Source organism: Eurosta solidaginis, chromosome 5 (genome assembly GCF_040869045.1).
Source record: "Eurosta solidaginis isolate ZX-2024a chromosome 5, ASM4086904v1, whole genome shotgun sequence".
In the NCBI taxonomy this organism is placed as follows: Eukaryota; Metazoa; Arthropoda; class Insecta; order Diptera; family Tephritidae; genus Eurosta; species Eurosta solidaginis.
Genome location: NC_090323.1, coordinates 207,189,159 through 207,210,853, shown reverse-complemented (window position 1 = coordinate 207,210,853; position 21,695 = coordinate 207,189,159). Strand labels below are relative to the sequence as shown.

Below are 21,695 nucleotides of genomic sequence, written 5' to 3'. Positions count from 1 at the left end.
CAAAACGTCTACTTGTTATGATTATATATGATGTTGCAAGTAGCAGCGGAGATAAAAAGAAAGAATTTACCTTTCTGAATCAAAATATGCGAAATTGTAAAAATGGAACCCCTTATATTCAGCTTTGATAGATCAAGAAAGGACTTCTATGAATTTTTTTAAGAAAAACTTCCAAAAAATTTTTGATTGAAGCTAACCTTCAGGTTGAGCTTGCCGGTCAATAAAGATTTCTTATAGACTGAATGTGTTCATAATGTTACCAGAATTTGTTTGACGTCCAAGCGAAGAATCCCAATCCGGTGCCGAAACCTATGATATAGAATAACTACGTCCTTTTGGCAAATACTAAAGTTTTCTAGAACCTAACTTAATTGCTACCTCAAGATCTGGCTACTCTGCCGTGCGCAAAGCTTTCTCCCTGCAGCTCGTACTTTCTACATCTGTCGTTAACGATGAGGCCTACTCATCGTATGCCTAAAGTCTTCAGCGTGAGCCTAAAGTCTTCCCTTTTTACAAATATGAACAAATGGATGGACTAGTCGGAGAATTTACACATGATCTTAGATATTTTGCAGCTCCGCGCTTCTGTACACGCCTTTACTGTTTGATGGAACATATGCAACTCCTGTCTCCTTTTGATTTCTCCCAAACGGATTTGAATGTCTGCTGTCGATTCAGCGAATGCTGCACCCTCCTTTGTCAACTCATCAGCCTTTTCATTGCCTTCTATCGCTTTATGATCGGGAATCCAGTATAGATTTGTGCTCCGGCCTGAACGCAGTTTTTCCAATGCTTTTAATTGACGAAATTTTATTTAAAATTTTCCACTGCTATTTTCGTGTTCAATGCTGTATGAGAATATATATATATATATATATATTTTTTTTTTTTAATTTTCTTTATAGACAGTGCTGACGACCACAGATATTTCATTAGTAAACCACAGACATTCTAGACGTTATGTATAATATTCACAGAAAAAATCAAAAAGAAAAAACTCAATTTTCGTCATAGCTTTTGTTGAATGACATACTCCAACAGTGAAATTATTTTTCATTTAGTAGCAGTATTTCGTAATAATTAGTGTAATTGGCTATGTTGGCTGTCACGCTCACTGGCATCTAGAATTATTGATAATTATTATTATAATGATTTGTTCCCACCTCAATATGCAGGTGCATTTGTACTTTGAAATGCCTAAATTACTAACATCAAGTAATATGCGACGATGTTTAGATAATATTTAAGTTTGGAAAAAAAAAACCGAATGCAGTGTTTCAAGTATTCATAAGATTATTTTGATTGCTCAGTAATGAGATAATATGAGTAGAAATCAGAAGTCTTTTGTAATGACTTTAAGTCGTGGAGGACACCCTAGAAAACCAACGAAAAACCATAGCTGGGTTCAAAATAAACTTTTACTATTATATATGCCTTTTAATCCTAATTGTGTGGAATAGGTGCGCTCTAAGAGCTTAGTAACATTGGGTTTATAACATATAGCTCATATTGCTATAATTATTCCACAGAATTAAGATTAAAAAACATATAGAATTAGTATGTACCTAAATGGTGAATAGGGGAAAAAGGCAACACTTACGAGACCAATTGCAAGGGGAGCAGTAGGGCATTCATATGGCTGAGTGGATATAGGCTTTATTTATCTGCCTTTACACTAGTATAAAGTATGAATGTTGGAGATTTCGAGTTCAATACTCAGCTCCCGAGAAGCTAGCTGATGAAGAAGTAAAATTCAGAAACATGTCCTAGTAACCATCGCCGTTTGTAAACTTTGTCATTTTTCTCGAATATAAATAACAAAAACAATTGTATGAAGCAGTATGAGTTAGCAAGACATGCAACTATTATAACTAAACAGCTTTTTAACCTTGATTTTCCAGTCTATTTATCTAAATGCGAGTGTTTGTATGGTGTTACGTAATGGCGCCTAAATGACACCACGGAATAATGCAAAATAGCGCATGCTGATGTTATTTCCCCCACGGGAGTCCCTAGGCATACCTTTACCTCGGTAGATGGCGAGGGTCTTGTGGATCCGGGCAAGCCTAGGATGTGTTTGTACAACATGGGTATCAACTGAAAGCTGGTGATGAATACTTCAATATGGGGTATGTGTGACTAGGGTCTCGAGATATAGGCCAAAGTGTGCACCCGGGTACCCCAAGAATGTGTTTATACAATATGGATATCAAATGATAGCTATTGATGAGTGCTTTAGTACAGAGTAATTTTTCGTACCCCTGGGCGACTAGGTTCTCAAGATAAAAAATTATGCAGATAGACCAAAGTTAGAACAACATCTAACGGGGATGCTAGTGGCATATATCTATTTTCTACCCGGCATCAAAATTTCATGTTTGCTTTAAGCAAACTTTTGTTTTTGTGTAACTGTTAAACTTCCGTGTAATTAATAAACCGGCGCCACTGACGGAAATGCGCATAGCAGCTACAACTAATCCAAATTCAAAGTCAAAGCTGCGCTGACAAATAAATACTAATTATACATAAGCACATTAGATGATTAAGATACATGAACATGTAAATTTAACTGATTTTGTAAAAATATCTCAGTTTGTTTGAATGTGATAAAAATAAAGTTATTAGTATGACTAGCTGGCCATGGCAGCGTGGGGCTTCGTCGGTGCTTCGGCGTATAAACGAGTGAATAGCTGTTAAACTTGTTTGAAGGATTTATGGTTTGCTCCATCTTCAGAGAAGAATTAAAATTGCAAATATGACAAAGGATGACCGAAAATCCTTTCAATATACCTGAGTTGTTATTACAATTTGTCATTAATTACATTAGTTTTTTAATTTTGATTTTCTTTTTACTATTATTATTGGTATTTAGTAACCGGGCTGAGCTCGGGGAGAATCATCTTTGCCTTGAGCCTAAAATATATAGTAGTTAACCCTACAAAAAACATACCAACTGCTAGAAATTGGCTACTTTACGGGTATACCCAAAATAAATCACTTGTAATTAACTATACAACAGTTACCAGCGCTCACTACTTGTCATACAGGAGTAAACAAGTCTGATTTTGTTTTCGGTTATCTCCATAAAAAAATGGTCTACCCTTTTTTAAAAGAAAACAGTTCAATAATAATGTGATGTTTTTTTGACTTGTTTGACACCAGCTTATAGTTATCTCGTAGTTAGCTTCTTTTCTTGTAGGGTACATAAAACACTTAATCTAGGCAGCAACACCACAGTAAAAGAGCTTAGAATGTTGCGTATTACGCTAAATAGATAGAGCTTTCTCCAAGATACTATCGGGCATGCATTTATAGAAATTAATAAATATAACAAGGTTAGGTGGGAATAACGGGAGGCAAACGCTTTTTATTACAATTTTAAAACTTGCCAAAAGGGTGTCTGGCAACATCTAGTAAAAACGGGAGAATGTGATACCCTGTTTACATACGTAACAAATTTCATCCAAATCAATTCTTCCAGACTTCTTTCCCTTTAACCCTAGTGAGATAACGTACGTCTGTGAGACGTACGACGTTTTAATTTTGCTCTCAGTCTCCCACAATCGTAAAGAAAGAACATTCTCATTCTCAGGTTTCTCAGCTATCATTACAAGCTTGTTGTGTAGTAACTTTTTTGTTTGCTGAAATATATGCGATTGTTTTTTAAAAGTACGTCTAAGAGACGTATCGTTATCTTTTACGTGACTACAAATTTTATATGTAATTTTTGCCTAAAATGGTAATTTTAGCTAATATTTTTTTAAGTATCGTTTAAAACAGTTAATTCATTCAATTGAAGTACAAAAAAATGTATTTTATTTAAATTTTTTTGCTATTGTAAGATAAATGCAACCATGTCAACTAATTAATAGAATAAGCAAAAATACATCAATGTAAAGGAAGAAAAGAGAAGATGGTGGACTTCCGGTTCATTATTGGATTGACGACTGAAGAATAAAGTATTAAGACAATTAATCCGGACGTTTCTGCTGTTTTATTAACCATCGAAGGTAGAAATTACATCTCAGGTGTGTTAACGAACCTGGCGCACTATTATAAAAAAATATTTTGTAAAATGGATGCTCGAGAGAACATTATCAAGGTTTTAACTGAAAATAATGTGGATTTCCCTCCCACTGCCAACATTATACAATTACGCAGATCGCTGCAAAATATAGTTGGCGTGGGAGGTAATAGCTCCGCAAATACGATGAATACCACTCCGAACACAAATATATTGGAGAACATTCCGGACGAAATGATTGAGATAAAGGCTGCCATTTCTATTGATTCCTCTGCCGCCACTGCCGTTACCGCCGTTACCGCCGTTCATACTGCTGGCACTGCCGTTCCAATTACCTCTACTACCGATGTTTTGGTTGAATTCGATTCAACACCTGCCGTTCACGATGTCTTTGCTGCCGCCACGGCCGTCTATTCTGCCGCCGCTACCGTCTGCTCTGACGCCACTGCCGTTCCAACTGCCTCTACTACCGATGTTTTGGTTGAATTCAATTCAACACCTGCCGTTCACGATGTTTTAGCTGCCGTCTATTCTGCCGCCGATACTGTCTGCTCTGCCGCCACTGCCGTCACCGCCGTTCATACTGCCACCACTGCCGTTCCAATTACCTCTACTACCGATGTTTTGGTTGAATTCAATTCAACACATGCTGTTCACGATGTTTTTGCTGCTGCCCTATCAAACTCTGCCCCAATTGACGTAAGAGCCACGACCATAAATGTGGATGACGAACTGGTGGCGCTACGAAAACGTAGGGAGATGTTAAAATTAATGAAGAAAATCGACGAGCTAAGAGCTAGTACTGGCGTACAACAGCAACGTAGACTGGATTTTGCCGATATAGAGCATGCTGTTTCCAAGTTCAGTGGTGATGATATATCAGTGACGGTGGGACATCTTCTTCAAGACTTTGAAGAAGTAATGGAGTCGTCAAGAGTAGAGGAACGATTTAAATTGCTGGCTCTTCGTCGCTGCCTGGTGGGAACAACCAAAGTTTTCCTTACCACCACCAAATCGTTAAGCTATGCCGAGTTAAAAAAGGCCCTTTCGATGGAATTTGATGTGCCGATATAGAGGAACGAAGTTTATAAAATGTTGGCAAGACGCAAGTGGGACAAAAAGAGCGAGTCATTACATTGCTACGTTCTATTGATGCAGGCAATAGGAAAACGGGCAAACATATGCGAAACAGAAATCATCGATTTCATAATAGACGGCATAGGCAATGTAGTGCCAAATGCACATCTACTGTTACCGGCCAAAACACTTGATGAGTTGAAGGTATTAGTGAGCCATTTTTAAAGAAAATATTTCACAGTAGAACCAGACTAATATTTGTTAGAAATTAAGTTATACTGTATCGAGGTCGAATACAGTGTCAGATTGGCCGAGCGGTAACTCTGAATACAAATAGCGAATTGTATTGGATTAGGTATTAGATTTAGATTAGGTATTAGATTAAGAAATGTATGATAGTGAAGATAGAAATTAAGTTATAATGTATCAAGGTCAATGCAGTGCGAGCTGTAACTCTGAAAATAAATAGCGAATTGTATTAGATTAAGAAATATATGGCAGTAAAAATAGAAATTAAAATAATGTATCGAGGTCGATACAGTTTCAGGCTGGCCGAGTTGTAAGATCATAAATGCAACGATGTCAACTAATTAATAGAAAAGCAAAAATACATCACTGTAAAGGAAGAAAAGAGAAGATGGTGGACTTCCGGTTCATTATTGGATTGACAACTGAAATTTAAAGTATTAAGATAATTAATCCGGATGTTTCTGCTGATTTATTAACCATCGAAGGTAGAAATTACACTATGAAGTAAGGTCCTTCGAAAAGGACTGATTTTTGTAAGGACAAGTCCAAGACAAGACAAACTTAATTTTTAATATATTAAAAAAACAATATTTTGCTTTAAAAAACATTTAAAACAACTGAATATATATCAAATAAATGATTAAAAAAAAACAAAAAATTTTAGTTTTTTTTTATATCTTTAGGGTCCTTAAACTTGAACACTTCTCTCAGACGTACGTTATCTTTCAAGGGTAAAAAAATAACGTTATCTTTCTAGGGTTAATATAAGTTTACTGGTATTCCAAAGTTTATATTTTTGTGAAACGGTCCTAAGAATGAAGAACGATGAACAAAAGCAGCCAAAAAAGAAATTGAGAACTCTCTTCAATTGCCACGATACCTTGGGACGGCATAAACGAATGGAGATATGTAGATATGTATAGACTTACATATATTGAAATGTTCATGCAACAAAGTGTACTATCTTTATGCAGGATAACTTTAGCAAATTTCGGGATTCTTGATGAAATTTTTTATTAGCAATTTCCAATTACTTTTCAAATTAGCGGATAAGCTAAAAAACACACGTTTTACTACATCGTACCAATAAGTTAAAACTAATAATAATTTTTCATGACCGGGTACTCTTTTTATCCGTATATTTTTGTAAAACCGGGTTGCTTTTTAACAGGGTCCCTTCTTAGAGCAGATTACTTGGTATGGGGTATTTTTATGAACCGGGTGCTTTTATAGATCAGTGCGCTTTTTTAAAAACCAGACCCTTCTTTGATCCGGACAATTTTTTAGAATAGCGTACTTTTCACAACCAGTACATATGTAGAAGCGGAAACTTTCATAAAACCGGATACATTTTTAAACCGGACACTTTTTAGAAACAGGTGCTTCTTAGAACCGGGTACTATTTTAGAGCCGAGTAAGCACCTCGGTCAACGAGCATTTTAAGTGGTGGAATATGTTAACAGAAATAAGCAAAGAGGAGAGTTACATACTCAGAAAGATACAAGAAAAGCATAATTGCAGAGTAAAATTAGGAAAGCGCCATCTCTGAAACTTTATGAAATATACAATAGAATATTTGTTTAAAGAATGACCTAGAGCAAGCTAATTCAATTGTGGTAAATAAAATTTTAAATGCGCTCATATATGAGCTCCAGATCCAATTTTATTTTTAAGGATCACAGCTAAGTATATGGTGTTCATTTACACTCGAACTAAGACTCCCTTACTTAGCTGATTCAATTTTCAGTTTAACGGATTATTAACTGATGCATAAATAATACATTATTGAGTTCACTCACCTCAACCTTTCACAATGAATAGCATTAAATCAATGACCATATTCGTATTCCCACAGATTTGAATATTAAATTTTGCTCATTTACCATATTTGTTGGTTAATGACACGCTATTATATTTATTAAATTACTTTACTGTTAGAATTTGTTAGTCAAAGATTTAAACTAATTCATCTGCTGCCGTTTGGTAATGCGCTTCTTATTAATAATAATAATAATAATAATTGGCGTGATTTACCTTCGAAGAGATTTTAGGCCGAGCTTCTCTTCCAATTTGCGTTGTGCTCCTTTTAGTTTTTCCTACAACGATGAGACCTACTTGCTTAATTCCGACTCCGAACGGCAGATAAATTTTCACTCAGAAGCTTTTCGTGGCAGAAATACACTCGTAGTGGTTGTCAAATCACTTCCGAGGGTCGAGCTCGCTTACACATTTTTTTTCTAAATTCTCGATGTTGCTCGACCTGGCCGTGAACCCAGGACCAGGACCTTCGGTATGGTGGGTGGAGCTTGCTACGACCACACCGCTGCGGCCGCCAAATATTAGCAATTGTATTTTTTTAATGCCTCTTAATTCAATTTTAGTCTCCAGAAATAGCGCTACTCACAAAAAAAGTGTTAATTTATTTTTCTTTACAAAAACTGTTTCCTACACCCACTTTAAATGTCTGTATCCCCATTTTTATACTCAGCGTGCTTTGCACACAGAGTATATTAACTTTGATTGTATAACGGTTGGTTGTACAGGTATAAAGGAATCGAGATAGATATAGACTTCCATATATCAAAATCATCAGTATCGAAAAAAAATTTGATTGAGCCATGTCCGTCCGTCAGTTCCTTAGCACGATAACTTGAGTAATATTGAGATATCTTCACCAAATTTGGTACAATAGCTTATCTGGACCCATAATAGGTTGGTATTGAAAATGAGCGAAATCGGATGATAACCACGCCCACTTTTAATATATAAAAAATTTTGGAAAACACAAAAAGCTGTTAATTTAGTAAATAATATACCTAGAATGTTGAAATTTGACGTGGGGACTGATATTGAGACTCTTGATACAAATTTGTAGCACCGCCAACTTGTGATAAAATCAATTTTACAAATATTATTAATCATAAATCAAAAACCGTTAAACCTATCGTAACAAAATTTTGCAGAGACGTTGCCTTTACTATAAGGAATGATTTGAAGAAAAATTAACGAAATCGGTTAAGGACCACGCCCACTTTTATATAAAATACTTTAAAAAGGGTCGTGGACGAATAAAATAAGCTATATCTTTACAAAAAAAGCTTTATATCAATGGTATTTCATTTCCCAAGTGGACTTATAACAATAAATAGGAAAAACTTCAAACTAAAAAAAAATGGGCGTGGCATCGCCCCTTTTATGACTAAGCAATTTTCTATGTTTCGTCGAAGAAAAATTAACATATCGTAATGAAATTGTGTACACATGTTTTCCTTATAGCACAAAATATTTCTAGTAAAAATGGACGGGATCGGTTAAAGACCACGCCCACTTTTATATAAAACAAGTTTAAAAGGGTCGTAGACTAGAATAATGAGCTATAACTTAGCAAAAAATAGTTTTGAATCAATGATATTTCACTTATCAAGTTTTATTGCAAGAGGAAATGGAGAGACATTTTTTTTTAAACGGACGGTGCCACGTGTTATGTAGAAAAGTAATTAATCTGAAATGAAATGTACAATTGAACCTCACGCTGAGTATATAATGTTCGGTTACTCCCGAACTTAGACACCTTTACTTGTTTCATATAATTTAGTCATCACTTCACAATCAGTAAAATTTTCTTTTGGAAAATTTTTTCAAAATTCAAAGCTTTTTTAAAACGAATTTGCTAAATTTAATTATGCTTTTCAAACGTGCCAATAAAAAACAGACGCACACACCAGTTTAAATCATTATTCAAAGCATAACGATTTAACAATCAATTTCATTTGCATATTTTTGTTATTTATTGCCACCATTAAAATGTCTAAATGACTGCACTTTTGGTTGCAAATTTGTTTTGAGCGCTTTGGTAAACAAGAAACACTAAATAACATTAAACTGAAATTTAGAAAAAAATTGAGAAAGACCTAAGCAAGCATATGTGCTGGTACGCATATACGTTAGGCTGGGTCGGTCCTCATGCGAAGTAAAGAAGTTGCCAAAGTTAGGTTAGCTTGAACTGGCTGGTCAATTAGACCTCATAAAGCTGAATGTGTCCATAGTCCTACAAGAATTTCTTTGACGACAAACGGAAGTACACCAATTAGATGCCATGACTTTTGTTACAGAATAACACCGTCCTCTAGGCAAATAGAAGTTTTCTAGGACCTAGCTTAATTGCTGCATCGAGATCTGGCAACTATCCCGCTCTTTGGAGCTGGAGCCTTGACCTTTATAGCTGGAACCTTCCTGCAGCTCACACTTACTAGGTCTGCTGTTACTGACAAGGCCTAGCTTATATGCATGTGACGCCAGAAGGCAGTGTCCAGTTAGTATGCTCGTCGTGTCTTCTCTCTTCAGAGATATAAGCCACGTTGTGAGTCTAACATCGTAGGTTCTGCACATTATCTTAGAGATTTTGCAGCCCGCGCTTCTGTTGACGCCTTTCCTGCTTATTGGATCATATTCAACTCCTGTCTCATTTTTATTTCTCCCAAGCGGATTTGGACGTCTATCGTCGATTCAGCGAGTGTAGCAGCCTCGCTTCTTTCGTTACTTTCTATCCCTTTATGACCAGGAACCCAGTATAGATGTATGGTCCGGCCTGAGCGAAATTTTTCCAATGCTTCTTTGCATTCCAGAACACTTATTGATGGAGTACTGTGTGAGATCATTTCCTCAGTCGTCGCTTGACTATCATATTGACGCGGTTGCAGCTTAAGCACACCTCCGCCAGAATTTCTGTTGCTTTTTTCAAGGTTATAATTTCCGCCTAAAAGTTGCCAAACACTGGCACAATTTTTCCATGCTTTCAAAAATAGATGATTTTTTTTTTATGATAGCATGGTTATTTGACATCGGAGTTATAAAATTTATATATAACCTAAATTGGGCTTTAGAAACTCTATAATTCTTTCTAATGTCCTTCTTGGGCCTAGAATATGACAGTTACGTTGCAGCCCCACCCAGAGCACTTAAGTAGACAAGAAATAGCTATAGAGCTTTTCCAGGCCAAAATATTGACTATCAAGTTTACAGTTCAATGTGAAGCAACAAAGTTGTAATAACAGATTATTAAGAAAGAACAAATTACACGAAAACACAACCGTGCCAACCGTAAAGACGGGCACCGGTGTGTGAACGTAATTTTTATGTAATTGGTAAAAAGAGTAACATAAACATACAAGTCAAGCTAATAAAAGCGCGTTGAAAACAATTTTGGCCGCTTATAATAAATTTAATTGTATTTATTTGTTTTTTCTCTCGAACATTCAATGAATTTTTCTTAATTTAATTTTTCTGGCAAAATTTTTTTTCGACCCCAACCTAATGTACCTCAAAAAGGGTTTGGCTTTGAAATGACGCTCAACTTGGTGCTGTTTGTTTATACAAAGTGTGTACTTAAAAAAAAAACCAATCAAAAACCGAAATTAAATTGTTATTGCAGTGCCTAAATTGAAAAAACAAATACAATATTAGCGTATTTGTTTACATACTGTTCAAACATAAAGTTTTGCGCCGTATTAATCAGCAGCTTTTTTTGGTTTTTCATCCTTGCCCATAATATTGTAACGAATTTACTGCAAACCCTCTTATTTGCAATCTTCTACCAAGGTTCGAATCACTAAACTGTTGAATAAATAACTCCAATATTGAATAATGGAAAAATGGCTTTTATTAAGGTACTTCACAATAACACTTATAGCTTGCTTAATAACCAAACTGATTGATAACTTAAATGAAACTAAACTCTCGCGCCGCTACTGTCGTCTTTTTATACTGTCTGATTTCCTTGTTGCATACTTCTAGGCTTTTCCATTCCAGAACTTACTAGTTAGTTATCAGCTACAGAATCACCAGCCACGACTACGTTTATAACTTCTCATATGCGTGAGTAATACTGCACAAATTATTGCCCTCTCTTGTGAGCAACTCAGGTAAGATATATGCATGTGTTTGTGCGTTGCTTCTCCGCTGCTCGTATACGTACATATGTGTAGACAAAATGATTGAATTATTGATGTGCATACAAATCACTGTTTAGCATCGGCTTAGAGATGGCAATACCCGTTAGTGTTGCTAATATTAGTAACAATATGTAGTATAGTTTCCGCCAATTAGAAGTTGACTTCTCCTTGGTGCAATAGCCGCATGGCTAGAGTTCTGGGTTTAATTGTCTGCTCTATACTTTTGCAGCTTTCTTGCGCCATAACTTCTCTCAATGGCTATTTAGGTTGTAGATCTGGTTAGGTGTCGAAATTCTGTATGTACAAAATTCTAAAAACAAAATTCTGCTTTTTAAAATTCTGCTTTTTTAAAATCCTGCTTTCTAAAATTCTGCTTTCAAAATTCTGTATTACAAAATTCTGTATTAAAATATAATGTTAACAATGTTAAAGAGGACATGTAATTATTTTGAAAAAGTGCGCCATACACAGTAATTCTGCGTAGAACACCTTTCTGCATAGGCGGCCTTTGGCAGCGCTTTAAAAAAATAACCCTTTGCCGATCCAACACGGGCTACGTCATGCCATGATTCTGGAATTTTGACTTCCAGAATTAAACATGCAGAATTTTGAAAAAGCAGAATTTTAGAAAGCAGAATTTTATAAAGCAGAATTTTAAAAAGCAGAATTTTGTTCAAGCAGAATTTTTTTGTAATTTACAGAATTTTGTCACCTAGAATTTTATAATACAGAATAATGACACGCTCTCTGTAGATCTATTTTCATTATTCAGCGTAAAGGTGTAACGGTACGACTCTCGCTACGATCATAACCGTGTCTGCAGACTCGGTAAAGTAGCCTGTAAAGTAAAGTAATCTGCAGTGTTCGTTTGGATTCATTCTTTGCATTGGCTCGGATTCTTTAATAATGTAATAAGGCTGTATAACTCTGTGCAGTGTCGAGTTACTGCGTACACATCCGAGGTTGACTTACTGGCGCTGACACATTATTTCTTAAATTCGTGGCCTAATGTAGCCACAGCAACACCAAACTACTAAAATGCTGGCAACACGTCCAACTATGCCTACTCAAAGTTTGAGAAGCGGACGACATCTCTTTCTCTGGTGCTCAAGAGGAATTACCAGCACTACGGTCATCAACTCAGTGTCACCAGTAGCACCAATAGCACCAAACTCAGGTACAAAAGTATCAATCAACTTAATAAGTCCCAAGCACCGCCACCAAATCACTACTTGGTCATATTACGTTTTACGATGAGTGGCTGAAAAGCATTTTCACTGAAACGATAACTATGTAACTGCTAAACTATTTCTAATAATTATAGTAAGTTATGGATCTAACGAATACTATTTGCAGCTAGTTCACATATGTCACTAGTCTGATCTATCATTTTGCAGGTGTGTTTCGATCAGGGACCGTAACACGTAATACGGTCCCTGATCAGCGTTAAAAACTAGCTCGAGGTCATTGCGCTTACTCACTGAGTTGATACTTTGTGGCATGGTATAAGCACCACAAAAAATGCGTCAATATCCATTCAATGTAAAGAACGGAAACCTAGCTAGTATCCTTCCCATACTTCGCTATTATTAACCTTCTTAGGTTTTGTGTTATTTGATACAAACCATTTATGCTGCCTGACCTGTTTAATTAAAGATATATCAGTTCTCACAGTTCGGCTATTATAACAGCAGCCGCGATATTGCGGTTTTTGTTGTAACCGTGAAAACACAGCTCCCTGAGTTACGGATATAGGCACCCCAATGGTTTTGGGGGGCTTAAAGTATACCCACGGCCTGTCGTAAAAGGCGACTAAAATATCAAATTGATTCAAAAAAAACTGTGTAGCGCATCCCTTTCAAGGGGTTGCCAGCGCAATGTATAGCTTCTCCAACCCAATTGTCAAACTCACCTACCCGTGGCTAATTCTTTTAATTTAACAGCCTAGGCTCTGTCGACTCCAAGTTCATAACGAATGTAAGGGGTGGGAGGTCGTAATAGCCTAGAAGGGTTCATGTAGCCATACCAAATCGTTCCCGAAATGGTCGGCGTAGTACCTTAATGGTGCTTGTTACCGGAACGTACCGGATCTGCATCCTGTAAAGGACCATCAACACCACAAAGCCTTCGGGGAGTGTCCTTATCGCTACAACAACATACGGATATAGGCTATAGACAGTTCTTTGTCGGATTAGTTCTTTTACGTCTAACGTAACCGAACTTTAGACACGATTTAGACTTTCTTGGAAAGATCAAATTAAAATAGATGAAACCTAATAAACTTGTCAAAGGCTAGTGACCAAAAAAACTTTGATAAGTTCAAGAAGAAAAGAGGGAGATACTGCTTAGAAAAATAAGTAACTAAAACATTTGAAAAAATTTAAACAAAAATGAGATAACTAAAAAAAAAGAATTATCTTAATTTCGTGATTATTGTAAAAAGTTGCTTTCGTGTATGCGAACATTTTTAAAGCAATCTTAAATTTTTTAATTTATTGAATATTACCAAAATACTAAATTTCTTATATTCTTCAATATTATTATTTTTTTAACGATTCTGAAAATTTTTTTTTTTTTAATTATTGAGTAACTGCGCTGCTATCTATACTTAATTAAGCAATAAAATAGAAATTTAAGAGCTCTCATTAAATCTGATTATATCTTTACTAATTTCCTTTTCAATGTCTCTCTTTCTTTGCAGGTAAGCAAACGCACTTTATTACAACAATATAATTTGGGGGGAAAAATTCTAAAAATTAAACAACAAAAAAATTATAAAAAAAAAATTACGTTTGGAGATGCGGGGCATCGATCCCCGTACCTCTCACATGCTAAGCGAGCGCTCTACCATCTGAGCTACATCCCCATGTGACAATTTTGTTGAATAAACGCCTACAACTGTACGTACGCACAAAGCATAATGCAATCACAGCGCGCTATTTTTAATCGCCAGCGGTAGCAAACAATAAAATTATAAGTTGTTGTTGCTTAGCTGGCTGTTAAAAATTGTGTGAGTGGGCATATCTTTCTGTGAGTATATAAAGTTATGGCCTGTAGGTCTTGAGAGGTGCGTGCTTTCTTCTACCAGTTTTATGCGTGAGTATTTATGTATGTATGTATTGGCATGTGCTTGTATCAGTGTTGCCAGAACTTTTTCAGAAAAAAGCTAGATTGACAAAAAAAAAAAGTTAAAAAAGGCTAAATAAAAATTTTTTGGCTAAAAAAAGCTTAAAGTTTAAGGTAACTTTCTATGAGTTTTATTAATTTTTTTCCCAAAAGACATAACAGAATATAAAATTTAAATAAATTTTTTACTCAAATTTCATAAAAGATAAAAAAAAATAGTTAGCAAATGCTAGAGGGATACATGATAAAAAAAACTCCACTATAGTAAATTTTCGTAATATATTTGAGGTAAATGGTTTTTATTTGCAAACTAGCATCGCCCATAAAACTATTTTCAATAAGGAAATCTATTTTTTGCCCTTTTAAAGAACCCATGAAAGATGTCAACTCTACATTCCACACTGTCTGGAACCTCTTTTTCAAGTTTTTGGTAAGTAATTTAATAAGGCCTTATGTAAGTAAGCCTTATTTTTGTTGGTCCATAAGCCTTATAATGAAGTTGTTATATTCTGCCTTATCTATCTATCTAATATAAAAATAAAATTCTGTGTGTGTGTGTGAGTGTTCCCTATGGAAAGGTATTTCCCACACTTCAATCATCACCAAGTTTTGGCTATAGGCTCCTTCGATCAAGACGAAGATTTTTATTTTTCAGAACTAAGAATTTTAAATTTAAATTTTTTCTTAATTTCACGTGCGCCACTGGGTGGTGCGACAAATTTTGTATATCAGCAAAAGTTATTCATATGCCATGTACATACTTAAGTGCAGAACTTTTGTTTGGTCATATCATTGAATTCACAAAAAGTTAAAGCGATTGCATGGAGTGATTTAAAAGTTTTTATTAAATTTAAACATTCCATTTTAAAAAAAGCCGTCTATATGAGATGATACACGAAAATTGTGCAGCTAAAATATTTTGATTAAGTTATGAGATTTTGAGTATGAATTGCGTGTGCCAAAATAAAATTTGAAAAATAAAGCAAAGAATGATAAATTTGAGGAATGAGAGATCTAAGAAAAAATGACAGAGGTAGAGGGTGTCAAAAAAAAAAAAAAAATAGGGAGAGATAAGGAAATTATAAAGGGTAAGAATGAGAAAAATTGGGAAATACATTTTGAAGAAGATCAATAAAATCTTATATACTGATTGTTTGACTTTGAGTAACGGGAGGGAATGCGTTAAAACACACCTTCTTATTTAGATTAGTATCTGCCCAACCCGAGCAACGCCGGTTACCCTGCTAGCGGCTTATAAAAATTCCTTACGTGAAAGTTTTACTTTATATGAGCTATAAGCCCTACACACAACGGTATATTTCAAATAAATATTATAACTGTTGACATAAGTACAGAAAGGAGTTATCACATTCGTGTGGATGTGATATGCAACGCGTCGAATCCGTCGTTTTATGCAGCATATATGTATCATTGCATAGCTCTATTGCCTACATGTGGACTTAGAAACCCAGTTAAATGTTTCTGCAATCAAATATTCAATTTCGTCCGGAGAGGTTTTGAAGCTGATGAAACAGTCATAGAATCGAGTGGCAAACACACGGAACGAAAATGATATATGATTGATGTTGCTTTTACGCCTCGATATCTGCCTACCATAATGCCAACATTAACTGTTCCTTAGCCCCTCAATTATTTTCAATCTAGTCCAAATTCATTCAATGTTCTTAAAATTTAATCTACATAAAACTGTTTATCTAGATTTTTAAATTTTTGAAAAAAGCTAAAAAGAGCTCAAAATTTCTAAAAAAAAAAAAACTTAAAGCTAAATCGCAAATTTTCCAGCTAAAGGGAGAAAAAACCTAAATCTAGCTTGAAAAAAGCTTAAATGGTAACACTGGTTTGTATGTATGTGTCGTGCTTATGTTTAAAATAAATACTCTCACGCTTTGGCATAACGCTAACGGCGGCAAGTGTGTGCGTTAAGCAGCGTAGTGCTTTAAAGATCTTAACACAATTTGTATTTTAATTCATTTTTTTTAACGACTTCACCTATTATGCTTTTTACGTGTTATACTAACACATACATAAATATTTATATAATAGAAATAAAATATTTTTATTATCGGTGCAGCAGCGCGTATACGTAATTTTTCTTTTCTTGCTATCGGCTAATAAAGCCATTTTATTCATTGTTTCTTTATTATTTGCTTTTGTTATTTTTCGTGTTTTTTTTTTTCTAACTATAACTTTAATAATCCTGCCTGACTGCAGACTGCTTTAAGGATTATATTGTTAAAAATTATAAGATAAACATTAAAATCCTTGGTAGTTTGAGTTTTAAGTTAAAGCTTATCAATTTTTATACTCAGTTGAGCAGAGCTCACAGAGTATATTAAGTTTGATTGGATAACGGTTGGTTGTACATATATAAAGGAATCGAGATAGATATAGACTTCCATATATCAAAATAATCAGGATCGAAAAAAAATTTGATTGAGCCATGTCCGTCCGTCCGTCCGTCCGTCCGTTAACACGATAACTTGAGTAAATTTTGAGGTATCTTGATGAAATTTGGTATGTAGGTTCCTGAGCACTCATCTCAGATCGCTATTTAAAATGAACGATATCGGACTATAACCACGCCCACTTTTTCGATATCGAAAATTTCGAAAAACCGAAAAAGTGCGATAACTCATTACAAAAGACAGATAAAGCGACGAAACTTGGTAGATGGGTTGACGTTATGACGCAGAATAGAAAATTAGTAAGATTTTGGACAATGGGCGTGGCACCGCCCACTTTTACAAGAAGGTAATTGAAAAGTTTTGCAAGCTGTAATTTGGCAGTCGTTGAAGATATCATGATGAAATTTGGCAGGAACGTTACTACTATTACTCTATATGCGCTAAATAAAAATTAGCAAAATTGGATGAAGAACACGCCCACTTTTTAAAAAAAAATTTTTTTAAATTCAAATTTTAACAAAAAATTTAATATCTTTACTGTATATAAGTAAATTAAGTCAAAATTCAACTCCAGTAATGATATGATGCAACAAAATACAAAAATAAAAGAAAATTTCAAAATGGGCGTGGCTCCGCCCATTTTCATTTAGTTTGTCTAGAATACTTTTATTGCCATAAGTCGAACAAAAATTTACCAATCCTTCTCAAATTTGGTAAGAGCATAGATTCTATGACGGTTACTGTTCTCTGTGAAAATGGGCAAAATCGGTGGAAGCCACGCCCAGTTTTTATACACAGTCCACCGTCTGTCCTTCCGCTCGGCCATTAACACAATAACTTGAGCAAAATCCGATATATCTTTACTAAACTTAGCCCACGTACTTACCTGAGCTCACTTTTTCTTGGTATAAAAAATGGGCGAAATCTGACCATAACCACGCCCACTTTATCGATATCGAAAATTACGACAAATGAAAAAAATGCCATAATTCTATACCAAATACGAAAAAAGTGATGAAACATGGTAACTGGATTGGTTTATTGACACAAAATATAACTTTAGAAAAACTTTTGTAAAATGGGTGTGACACCTACCATATTAAGTAGAAGAAAATGAAAAAGTTCTACAAGGCGAAATCAACAGCCCTTGGAATCTTGGCAGGAATACTGTTAGTGGTATTGCATATATAAATAAATTAGCAGTACCCGACAGATGATTTTCTGGATCACCTGGTCCACATTTTGGTCGATATCGCGAGAACGCCTTCACATATACATCTAAGGGCCACTCGCTTTTAAAACACTCATTAATACCTTTAATTTGATATCCATATCGTACAAAAACATACCAGAGTCACCCCTGTCCCACCCTAATGGCGATATCTCGAAAAGGCGTCCACCTATAGACCTAATACCCCCTCCCTCTTAAAATGCTCAGTAACACCTTTCGTTTGATACCCATATCGTACAAACATTCTAGAGTCACCCCTGGCCCACCCTAATGGCGATATCTCGAAAAGGCGTCCACCTATAGACCTAGTGTCCACTCCCTCTTAAAATGCTCAGTAACACCTTTCGTTTGATACCCATATCGTACAAACATTCTAGAGTCACCCCTGGCCCACCCTAATGGCGATATCTCGAAAAGGCGTCCACCTATAGACCTAATGCCCACTCCTTCTTAAAATGCTCAGTAACAGCTTTCGTTTGATACCCATATCGTACAAACATTCTAGAGTCATACCTGGCCCACCCTAATGGCGATATTTCGAAAAGGCGTCCACCTATAGAACTAAGGATTACTCCCTTTTAAAATACTCATTACCACCTTTCATTTGATACCCATATCGTACAAACACATTCTAGAGTCACCCTGGCCCACCCTAATGGCGATATCTCGAAAAGGCGTCCACCTATAGACCTAATGTCCACTCCCTCTTAAAATGCTCAGTAACACCTTTCGTTTGATACCCATATCGTACAAACATTCTAGAGTCACCCCTGGCCCACCCTAATGGCGATATCTCGAAAAGGCGTCCACCTATAGACCTAATGTCCACTCCTTCTTAAAATGCTCAGTAACACCTTTCGTTTGATACCCATATCGTACAAACATTCTAGAGTCACCCCTGTCCCACCCTAATGGTGATATCTCGAAAAGGCGTCCACCTATAGACCTAATGCCCACTCCCTCTTAAAATGCTCAGTAACACCTTTCGTTTGATACCCATATCGTACAAACATTCTAGAGTCACACCTGGCCCACCCTAATGGCGATATCTCGAAAAGGCGCCCACCTATAGAACTAAGGATTACTCCCTTTTAAAATACTCATTACCACCTTTCATTTGATACCCATATCGTACAAACACATTCTAGAGTCACCCTGGCCCACCCTAATGGCGATATCTCGAAAAGGCGTCCACATATAGACCTAATGCCCACTCCCTCTTAAAATGCTCAGTAACACCTTTCGTTTGATACCCATACCGTACAAACATTCTAGAGTCACCCTTGGTCCAGCTTTATGGCGATATCTCGAAAAGGCGTCCACCTATAGAACTAAGGATTACTCCCTTTTAAAATACTCATTACCACCTTTCATTTGATACCCATATCGTACAAACACATTCTAGAGTCACCCTGGCCCACCCTAATGGCGATATCTCGAAAAGGCGTCCACCTATAGACCTAATGCCCACTCCCTCTTAAAATGCTCAGTAACACCTTTCGTTTGATACCCATATCGTACAAACATTCTAGAGTCACCCTTGGTCCACCTTTATGGCGATATCTCAAAAAGGCGTCCACCTATAGAACTAAGGATTACTCCCTTTTAAAATACTCCTTACCACCTTTCATTTGATACCCATATCGTACAAACACATTCTAGAGCCAGCCCTGGCCCACCCTAATGGCGATATCTCGAAAAGGCGTCCACCTATAGACCTAATGCCCACTCCCTCTTAAAATGCTCAGTAACACCTTTCGTTTGATACCCATATCGTACAAACATTCTAGAGTCACCCCTGGCCCACCCTAATGGCGATAACTCGAAAGGGCGTCCACCTATAGACCTAATGCCCACTCCCTCTTAAAATGCTCAGTAACACCTTTCGTTTGATGCACATATCGTACAAACACATTCTAGAGTCACCCCTGGCCCACCCTAATGACGATATCTCGAAAAGGCGTCCACCTATAGACCTCATGCCCACTCCCTCTTAAAATGCTCAGTAACACCTTTCGTTTGATACCCATACCGTACAAACATTCTAGAGTCACCCCTGGCCCACCCTAATGGCGATATCTCGAAAAGGCGTCCACCTATAGACCTAATGCCCACTCCCTCTTAAAATGCTCAGTAACACCTTTCATTTGATTCCCATATCGTACAAACACATTCTAGAGACACCCCTGGTCCACCTTTATGGCGATATCTCGAAACGTCGTCCACCTATGGAACTAAGGATCACTCCTTTTCAAAATACTCATTAACAGCTTTCATTTGATACCCATATCGTACAAACACATTATAGAATCACCCCTGGTCCACCTTAATGGGGACATCTCGAAAAGGCGTCCACCGATAGACCTAAGGCCCACTCCCTCTTAAAATGCTCAGTAACACCTTTCATTTGATACCCATATCGTACAAACAAATTCTAGAGTCAGCCCTGGTCTACCTTTATGGCGATATCCCTAAATGGCGTTCATCCATAGAACTATGGCCTACTCTCTCTTAAAATACTCTTTAATACCTTTCATTTGATACACATGTTATACAACCACATTCCAGGGTTACCCCAGATTGATTTTCCTTATTTTGTCTCCATAGCTCTCAACTGAGTATGTTATGTTCGGTTACACCCGAACTTAGCCTTCCTTACTTGTTTTTTTTTAAAGGTGATGGACAGTAAGTTTATTGCATTGTATACAAATGTGTGGGCTTAGCGGACATGCTATAAATAATTTTTGATGTTTAAACATCTTTGCTGTCGGTATGGGGAATCCCAAATGTAAGCCTAAGGTATGTGAAAGCGTAAGCGAAATCTTTTGAAAGTATCGGTATGTAATCGATATTTTGTCAAAAAGTTTGTGACCTTTTATCAACAATTAACCGCTATTTAACTATTTTGTTTTCAAAAATTATCGATTATATATCGAATTGTTATCGAAAAGTTATCGATATGTTACCAAAAATGTATCGATGTGGTATCGGAAAGTTAACGATTTTTTATCGCAATGTTACCAATTTGTTATTGGAGCGTTTCCAACTTGTTGGAGTGTTATCGATTTTTTTATGTTGGACTCATCCGTTCGCTATGAAACAGATTCCAATAAAAGACCAGTAAGGCAATTCACAAGGTCTCCTATTCGCCGCATGTGCTATACTTTAATCAAGTTTTATATTAGCAAACATGGAAACAACTTAAAGTTTTACATGAATACTACACTCCAGTGAATTGTCCAAATATAAAACCGATGTCACATCTGTAACCCGTCGATAACAAGCCGATAAGAAAGCAATAAGAAGCGGATACCTCAACGATAACTGGGCGATAACAACCCACTTTCTGTAGTAAGCTAATAATAAAACAATAACTTGACGGTATCGGCTGTTATCGATAAGAATCCAAAGTACTATTTCCGCTATTATTTCCAACTTCTGGGATAAGCTGGCTTTTATACGAACACATGTATGTTCACACATCGATTTTCACCAGTACTTAGTACTCTTGGCATTTTTTATTTCATAAAAAAGTTTGTTAAGGTTCAGTAAAGTTAGGTTTCAGTACTTGCTGTAGAGGTACACACATGCCAGTGTGAAGCGGCTCGTTG

General features: G+C 36.2%; 1 protein-coding gene and 1 non-coding gene across 3 annotated transcripts in view; one reads left to right on the top strand and one right to left on the bottom strand.

Moving 5' to 3' along the window:
* Positions 1 to 21,695, top strand: part of nmo (serine/threonine-protein kinase nemo) — a 709,728-nt gene that overhangs the window by 358,816 nt on the left and 329,217 nt on the right. The gene's annotated exons all lie outside the window — the stretch shown is intronic.
* On the bottom strand, positions 14,095 to 14,167 carry TRNAA-AGC (transfer RNA alanine (anticodon AGC)). The gene has a single exon. It is a non-coding gene; the product is annotated as a tRNA-Ala (tRNA).